Genomic DNA, 10,006 nt, shown 5'->3' with positions numbered 1-10,006 from the left:
ATGATCAGGTAGGTCTGAATAAGTAGCGAGTATGTTGACACGAAGATTCCAGGAAATGATTACAAGTACATCCAGTATTCTCTGAATAAAAACATGGAATTGTTTTTATGTGTGGACAGACTTTTTCTGATTCATTTCGAGTTGATCATCACTTTCTCCCGGAACGTCAGTAATTATGTGTTTGTAGCTGTTTAGCTTTAGATTTATAGCTTGCCTGTGTTTAACGAGAGGGGGTTGATATTTGCACCTTGTTGTTGTGCTAATAAGGTACAGGTGGGATTGCAAGCACCTCAATTACTTTACCCACATGCCACACAAAACTCCTCTAATTTATCCTCGTGGCACACCCCTAACCTGTGTGCTTAAAGTAAACACCCCACTTTTATCTGAAGATGTACCAAATGCTTACTCTAAACTTGTTTGGGTTTAACTAATAATAGCATAATTAGCTCACATTTATCATTTTGTTGCATGTAGAGAAATTTATGCTCATTTTTGCTGTCTTGCTGATGGAAGCTGTGCTGTATTCATAGTGACTGAGCAGCAATAAAACATACATGCTTAGACTCCACTCGCTTTTTTCTTCTCCAAGCTGAGACGCTGTTTTTCTTTGACAGTTGATCCAAGGCGGAGCGAAGTGCTCAACACTTTAAATCGCAGCCGATGACCCATTAGCTCTTTGGAAAATGTTTTTGGGCTGGACTTCAAAGCCACTGCAAAGTTTTAACATGTTTCTTGCTTTTATGGCTTCAAATATTCATATTTTTAACCACATCTTATGCCTGTGTTTTTCTATGTAGCTCCTTAACTCAAGTTTTAAATGTGAGTGCCATGAGAAACCTCATTGTGTTCTTCATTGCCTGTCCATGCATTCCTTACCAAGGACAGAAAGGTTTGTGTGTGTGAGTGGGTGTGCGTGCATGTGTGTGTTGGTCCAGTCAACTGTTGACTGGATCATGGGAGTCATCGCGACACAAGCTGGGGTTCCTGTTCCTGTACAGATTTGTGAAATTGATCAGTTTTCTGCAGGTCTGTAGTTCTGTAGGTTTTAGTGTTCGCTTGTAACACGTTTTAAGCAGCTAATGTGTATTTTGAAAAACTTATCAAGGGGCTAAATTGCAGTAAAACAGCTAAAGTGTTTTAGCTATCTGCTCTTTCATCCACACGAACCCCGGGATTAACCTCCATGAAACCAATCATGACTGAAACCAGGTACTGTGGTGGATCGGTCTGAAACCGATCCATTGTCAGGACAGTGAAACTACACAACTGGAGGATATGACGTGCAGCGTGATACAAAGAGGAAGTTTGACTTCATCAGTCCAAACTAATGTTACTCTGTTTGCTTCGTATTGATTCTTTCACCTTCTTCTTCTAGTTGTGTCTTGTTCTAGCTGTGCATTGCTACTCTTTAATCATCATAGCGCCCCCGCAGCTTTGTTGTGTGTACTACAGAGGTTTTGTGGGGACGGTGAAGTCAAGCTCTCCTAGTTTTCGTCGCCTCTTTCACAGCCGAACCCGCTATGGCGCCATGTGGACATACTCTTAGGCTATTTCTCATACAGTTTAGGTGCACCTGGTAAAAATGAAGTTGTGATACAGGATTAATGTTTTTTTTTCTTTTCTTTTTTTCTGTGTCTTGTCCAGCATTTAGGCAAGCATCATCTGGATGTTGTGTTCTGCTGAGCAAATTTACTTTGCCAAGGGAAGCTTTATAGATATAATTATCTCCTTGACTTTCTGAATTTTTATTTTATTTGTATATTTATTTAGCATTATTGTTTGAACTGTTTGAATATATATATATATATATATATATATATATATATATATATATATATATATATATATATATATATATATATATATATATATATATATATATATACACACATACATATATATACATACATACATACACACAAACATACACACACATACAAATACTTGATACAGGATTAATTACATCTCTAATGTTGCTTGATCTGAAAGGCCCACTGTGTAAATCTAAAACTGTATTCTTGTCTCCAAATGATCAATTTGAACAAATTATACATCTCATTTAATCTCAGTCTGATTGGGGACTTGGCTCAGTTGAGGGGGGGGGTATCCATTCAGACTGAGATTGCATTCACGCTGCACTTTGGTCAAATGCACCAAATCTTTACAGTAATATATCCCCATCCCCACCAAAGGTGGCGCTGCACTAGTATTTAGCAAAAGAGAAGACAAGACCCGTGTGAAGAAAAAAACCCTGTTTCCTCTCCTTGTGAGTTCAGCATGGAGCATGAAACTATTGCTGTTTTGGGTTTTTATTGTTTATTATGCAAGTATACTGCAGAAATATTCTGCAACAGTGTGCGCAGTGTGAACAAAAAACGAGGCATGGACTCTTAACGCAGTCGCTATGTATTTACCCACAATGCAATGCTACGCCAACTTCAGGGAGTGACTTTGTTTTTGTAGTCCGCTTCCTGTATGGTCCACTTGAAACATGCCGAGACCTGCCATTGTAGACAGACCGAGTCTTCTTTGGTTGGAATCAGAATTCGATTGACGCATTCACATTTCCCCAAACAAAGCGGACTTTCTGGGCAAACGGACTCGGATTTGAATCAAAAAGGCTGATGTGAAGGTGCCTTTAGACTCTTTCAATTCCCCAACCAAGACCAAAGCCTTCTTCTCCCCTCTTTATCTGATGACATCACTACAGCAGATCCCTCCCGGAGCCCCCAGGTCCAGATAGCACTGATAGCCTGCTGCATACTGATGCTAATGGGGAATACCGAGGCTGGTTGGTGCCTGACAGCTGATAACAGATTGTGGAGGAGGAGGGGCAATGTTGGGTAAATGATAATCATTTGGGTGAGGTTGTGTGTGTGTGTGTGTGTGTGTGTGTGTGTGTGTGTGTGTGTGTGTGAGTGCGTGTGCATGGAGGGAAAGTGAGGTGGAGTAAAGGTCAGCAGGAATGTGTGAGGTGTGGTTGGTCCCTCATTAGTCTGCTTCCCAGCAGGGATACATTACAGAAACATCAGGTTTCTTTGAGATTTTGATTTCTGTGTGCTCAGATGAGGCTAATTTCTAAATCATGTCAACAGAAGAGCATCTTCATCCAGACCAAAGACACATTTAAGGCCTGTTTGATTCCAAGCTTGAACAACAAAGTGGATGTCTACACTGGAAAAATTATGCAGAAACTTTAATGTATTTTTAAATTGGACATTTTTCTATAATCTTGATTTTTGGAAGTGTGCTGGCTGGTACAGTGAAGGGTTCGTTCCTCAGTTTATTCTGATTCTGCTTTATTCTGAATGTCTTCCTTTGTTGAACTATTGTACCACATACATCTGATTTCCCTTTAATTTGCCTTATAAGCTGACTGAATATGTATAAAATGTCCAGTATCCACAGCTTGTGAAGAACACAATGAAGATTTTTTTTTTTTTTTTTTTTTTAAAAAAAGAGAGAGAATTACAATTTAACTTAAAATACACTTAATTCATAAAGAATTTGTAGCTTGAGCTTTTAGTTCAGGTCAGTGTCTGAACATCCACAACTTTTCAGGCCATCCACTCCCACGCTGGTTGAGCTCTGGAGCTCCCACTGTTGGATGTTTACGTTAATCATTACCTGTGATGTTCGCAACACAATGGGACAAGCTGGGAGTACAGGGTTTTGTGATGCAGGGGAGCGTTGCTGCCAAAACACAGCTGAAGAGACAGAGACATGCAGAGGGAGAGAAAGCAGGGAGGAGCGTCCTGCAGCGAGGAACCTGCTTTTTAAACCTGCAAAAAGGGTCCTGACAGTTCAAACACATGCGGTGCAACCTGAAACCTTGTGTAAACCCCTTACTGTTGGTGTCCGAAGAGATGCCACAATTCCTAAATACAAAGATTTTTTTCTAAGAAAATATGGATGCTGTGAAAAATGTATATTGAGGAAATAGTCAGCATTTGTACAAATATTACAGATGTTTTTAACCAATGCAGGGCACAGGATTTAAGTCATATTAGTGTATGAAACACTGCAGTATGAATTAAAGACTTAATATTCCTGAATAAAATATAGGAGTACTGTGTAAAAAAAAAAAAAAACATCTAAAATATAGATTTTATGTGTATGCAGTAAAGAAAAATGTTTAGTGATGAATCTTAGATATTGTTTGGTTTATTTGTTTGTGTGTTTTGAAGTACACACTTGCACACTTTCACCATGATACAAGGGTTAAAAAAAAACAAAACAGGAAAAGTTGTTAAATAAAATTAAAACTAAAACTAAACTAAAATAAAATAAAATAAGATAAAATAAAATAAATAATAGTCAGGTCTTGGATCTTGCAATATGAAAAAAATTATGAAATTTGTCACATTGAATCAATGGTTGTCCATCGTCCAACCATTGATTCGTCCATTTTACAGTTTTCTTTATATATTTGATTGCAGTGATATTTTACATATCTCTTTGCATTTATCCCCCCCACCCCAACACACAAACACACACACACACACACACACACACACAGCTGTTTACATGAAGATGGATATCAAAGACAGCCGCTGTTTTCTCTTGCCTCCTCTCCCTTTCTTCTTTGGTTTCTTAATCACATCCAGCAGGGGACTCCCGTTCAACCCCCTCTCACACACACACACACACACGCAGAAGGCTGAACCCTGCCTGAACCCTGCTGCTTTAATTAATCTCACTGACTTTGTTAATTATTTGTTTGGCTGGCTGAAAGCCTGTGTGTATGTGTGTGTGTGTGTGTGTGTGTGTGTGTGTATGTGTGTTTATGCATGAAAACAGCTCCCTTTGAAGAATGAGGGACGTAGCTACGGCTGAAATAACTGATAACCTCGAGCAGATGCGAAGGATTCCCCTCTTTTTTGTGTGTATTTATCTGTGGAGATGTCATGCGACTTGTGGTTTGTTTTTGTCATTGCTCAGACTTTTCACACACAGTAAAACCCATGAAAAGTTTAAAGTAAAAAGATTTTTTTTTAAAAATGCTTCTAAGGTGTTTTGATGGAGAAAAAAAATGACATTTACATGAATATCAACCAGGCTTTAAATCTGGCCTGTTTTTACACACACTAAAACCTTTCTATGTTCCCTGATACAACACACACACACACACACACACACACACACACACACACACACACAACTTTATCCAGAGGTAAAATAATGCGTCATGTCTTAGAGTGATAACAAAATAACTGTAATATACAGTCATGTGAAAAAGGAGATGCATGTTTTGTTACATGTACAGAGGAGGACAAAGCTAGAAGCTACAAAGCTTACAAAGGACTGAGAACACACAAAAACACTTTTTTTCTGTTAAATGTTCCACAAACTCTTGTTTTTAGTGCTTTAAACTATACTCTTGCATTTTGATATATTCTAATTAAACAGTTAATGTAAAGATACAAAGTGTAACAGGCTGTTGTTCATCTGAGGTCAAGTTTTATTCTTATGATACATGATGATCTTTTTTTATGTCCAGCTGTAAAAACTAAAGATTTGGAAGGATTTACTGTACATATGCATGTGTGTGAATGCAGATCCAGATATAAGAGCTGTGTAATGTAGCAACAGTGCACATTCTTGTTTTCCTGCTTGTCTTGTGATTTCATGGCGTGTTTCACTCTCTCGGTGTAGACTTTGGCACATTGCAAGACAATCAGGTGACCATCTGTTCTGTTCTTGTGTGAGACCTCTTGTTACAACATACTTATCACAAAACAACTCACAAAACACATAATGTCCCTGCGGCTGTGGCTACATTTGAAATTTCATCATGTAGCATGTGTTGCTTTATTCACATTGCAGAAACGTAGGAACCACTTTTGTAGATTGTTTTTAACCCTTTAACATTCACACTAACAAGAAGGCCGGAGAAAAATGTTTCTGGTTAAAATGTTAAAAAAGAGAAGTTAATAATATTCTAACAACAGGTTGAAATCTGAAGCACTTCGTTTGGGTTTTGCATAACCAAACCAGTTGGTGTAAATTGCTCAGGCAGGTTTATTCCACAGAAAATCATCAAAGTCACAGCAAATTTACCTTTACCAAATGGCAGACCTGAAAAGGTTAAACATGCTTAAAATAATCTGCAATAGCAGTTAGCAATAGTTGCCAATGTGACACTGTCCTGGGTGTTCCTGACTTTTTATGCAAATGTTAGGTTAAATGGTTACTATTGATTGTCCCTATAGTGTGAGCATGGATGGGGTTTTTTTGTCTCTCTGTGTTGGCCCTGTGATGGACTGGGGTCCAGGGTGGGATAAGCTGCAACTTCCCCGTCCTTAATTGGACTAAGTGGTTAAGAAAATGGATGGATGGATTGACTTATATGCACTGATGTGAATTCCATACAGAGTAGAGCTGAATGAAATAAACAAGATGGTTCAAATCCACTAATATCACACTATTTGACTTAAGTTAAAGCCACCATTTCTCACTAATATATATACACTAAGGATGAAAGGCCACATGTCATTTTCACAGTCAGAGATTCTGCTACTCCCCTTTGGGTTCTCCTCCCTGGTGGTGGGTTTCCCCGTCCCGCATGTTTTAGATGTTTGACACATCTGCTTCAAATCAACCACTGAGCTCATCGTCAATCTCTGCAGAGGCCTGATAATGACCAATTCATTTGAATCAGGTGTGCTGGAGCAGGGATGCATCTTAAATACACAAGGCAGGAATTTTCAAGACCAGGAGTGAAACACAGTGGTTTTAAGTTTGTTTTATCCTTGTTTTGGTTTCGCAGCCTGTAGCTCACCATTCTGTCTCGGGCCGGGATCTCGTTTTGCTGACATAGACAAATCCGAATATTTCTTGCCATACAACAATTTTATCTTAATAAATGAAAAGAGATGCCATTCTGTGACATCTGTTGAAGAAACAGGAAGCTGCCTGTAAAAAATGTTATTTCTGTACTGAGAATTGTTTTGCATAAACTCGCATCAACGTCTTGCAAAACAGTTTTCATTTGTTTTTCAGATCCAAGACAGTAAAATTAAAAATATCCTTAGAATCGCAATTTCCAGACTAGAGGCGAATGATAAAGGAAAAGTTTAGGTATTAACATGAACTTTACTGTATACAAACCTCTTGAATCAACAATCATTTGCTGTTTATTTACAAAATGCGTATTTAGATTAAAATAAGTTTATTTCTTGTTCGTAGTAGTCATTGCATGTCCAAGCTTTGGCAAGACAGTTGTCTATGTTTTTCTGAAAGTCAAGGCCCAGTGTGGTGCTATGTATAAAGCTCTTTCAAGACAAATGTCGCCCAAACAGTCAAATAACATTTTTTTATCATTAGGATATGTTCATATTTAAATAAAGCAAAATATGTTTTATGAATCTGCAAAGGACTGGCGAGCTGTCCAGGGTGTACCCTGCCTTTCACCCAAAGACTGCTGGGATAGGCTCCAGCTTCCACGCGACCCTGAATTGGATTAAGTGGTTAGGAAAATGAATGAATGTTTTATGAATACCCCTTGATGAGCCGGTACTAACTCCTGACATATAGATGCTACTAAAACTAAAACTTTTTGGGCTGGAGGACAGTTTTCTGAAAGCAACTAAAGCATGATTCCTGTTTTAATGTTTATATTCTAACTCTGGTTTAGGAGAAGATGATTCTATCTCAGTTATGATAACACAAGATGGGTGTCTCTGACTGTGTTGCTTAAACCAAACCACATGGGAGGAATGCAGAAAAAGCAACTGTAAAGCTACTTGTTGCATTTATTAGCAGACATAGCAGAGTAATTTAGCTTAGTCTGCACATATCAAGCACATCACACACTCATCTGGCTGTGAAGCACACTGACATCATGGTTTTTTATGTCGAACCTTAATGTAGCAATCAGCAGACAAGCACTGTAAAGAGTTTTCTATCCTGTTTGAAAAGAGAAATGATCCATTTTTACACAGCTAATGTATGTGTGTGTTGGCCAACACATGTGGTTGGCAACAGACGGATCAGTGTTGTCCAAACACACTGTGTGATATAGCCAGGATGTATGTGCAGACACGTGTTTGGTTAGCTTCAACACTGAGGCTTGAGTGAACGCAGACTTCCAGCTGCTGTGTTCAGGAGGAAATCCGGTAACGTGTCACATATGGGGGGTATTATTCATGATTACAGTTCAATAAACACAAAGAGAGGGTGGAAACGGATCTGTGGTCAAACTCTTCCTCACTTATCCAGGAGTCATACATCTTCTTTCCTTCTCCTCTTCTTTCCTCTGCTTCTGGCGTTCTTCGAAGGGCAGAAGTTGATCAGCTGGTTTAAAATAGCAGTGTGTATGGGAGTGTGTGCCAGTGTATTTCAAATGGTCTACAATGACGTGGACTGTGGAAATAAATAGATTGTTAGGTGCCCAACTTAAAGCTGGAATAAGATCAAGCTTAATTTATTCCACTCTATTGTACACGTAAAGCGTTGAAGGCAGAGACCCCCTTTGCACACACCACCAGGTTTCCTCTTTGAAAGTCCTTTAGGTCTTTGCTCCTCCACCTCTGCAGTCTGCTGCTATGAAGACATCAAAGGTGTCACAGTAGCTTTTGCTAATGGATCCGCCCCCTCCATTGGGGCAAGGAGTGGGACACCCCCTGCTTCACATTAGGAGCCACGCACTTCAGCCCTCCAATGAATGTCCCTCACACACCATGTAGTCCCTTGTTGGCCTCCATTTACTTAAAGCCTCATTTACTACCTAGGGTTCATTATTCAAGGATTTCATATGTATTTATCCACAGTAAAATACGACAGAAGAATAAGTGGAAACTGCCTGGATGTAACGTTACGTCTTACTTGGCATCATGGCAGACAACATTCATAGAAATCACCAGCGTGTCATTTAAACCTAATAATCCACTGGTCCACTCATATTTTTGACATTTTTATGTGCCTTGTCTTGTCTGAGGTCAGACATTTCATTCATCTTAGTCTGGTCTGAATGCATTTAGCCAACAAGACATGTCAGCGTATGAAAAGATTAAATCATGTGACTGAGAACCTTCAGGAGCCAAAGTAGGGGGATGCTGGAGTAGGATAAAGGAGAAAGGGCGTCGGGGTGATGGCTGGGTTAAGAGGTGCCACCAAACAGGGAACAATGAAAGCTTTTGGGACGGAGAGGAAGAGAGGAAATATAAAAGAAAGCTAGAGGCCTGTCCATAAAACTTCCACCAGCATTAGTCTCTATCATGCATATATTAGATTTTTCAAAAGTGCCTGATTCATGATTACAATCAATAGTGGAAAAAAAATGTGGAGGCTGTCAGAAATGATGCTCTTTGAATGCATTGATAATTATAATTGGTCCCAAAAAGAAAATGACTGTAATTAGCATTTTAAATTGCTGCATATGACCTTAGTAGCAACAAAACCTCTGTATGTGTTCTCATTGGCGTCCCATCACTCACTTTTCCATTTTTACCTCCTCTATTCCAACCTTTGGTGCCGTTTAATGACCTCCTGTCAGACAGGTGCTCAAGAGCCCCATTTTGACTAATTTCGCTCCTGCTGGCTGCTAACTGAACATTGTTAGCTTAAAAATGGAGGTTGCAGCAGCATGAGCTTAAAAGCAAATGGAAATTAACTGTACTGGGTCAAGATGATTAAGATGTTTGTAAATTGTATCAGCAAAGCAGCAGAAAAAAAGATCTGCCAGGTACCTGAGAGTCCCACCATAATGTGATCAAACATGTTAAAGTTGAAAATAAAAATAAAATCCAGTAGTTATTTGATTATATTGTCATAAAAATTTTTAAGAGGTACCCTGACAATATCACATGGCTGATCATACGCATATTCTGACAAATGACAAAGTCCTGACAAATCCTTTTCCATGTCCAAGTTTAATTTAATTTAATTTAATCTAAAATGAATTTCATATCATTACATGAACCATATAAAACAGTTTATGGTTTTACACCCAAATATTTTATAAGGATTAGGGGGAATGAGGAGAATGATTGGGGAAAAATCC

Source organism: Telmatherina bonti, assembly GCF_933228915.1.
Source record: "Telmatherina bonti genome assembly, chromosome: 10".
NCBI lineage: Eukaryota > Metazoa > Chordata > Actinopteri > Atheriniformes > Telmatherinidae > Telmatherina > Telmatherina bonti.
Note: the sequence above shows the minus strand (reverse complement) of the source record.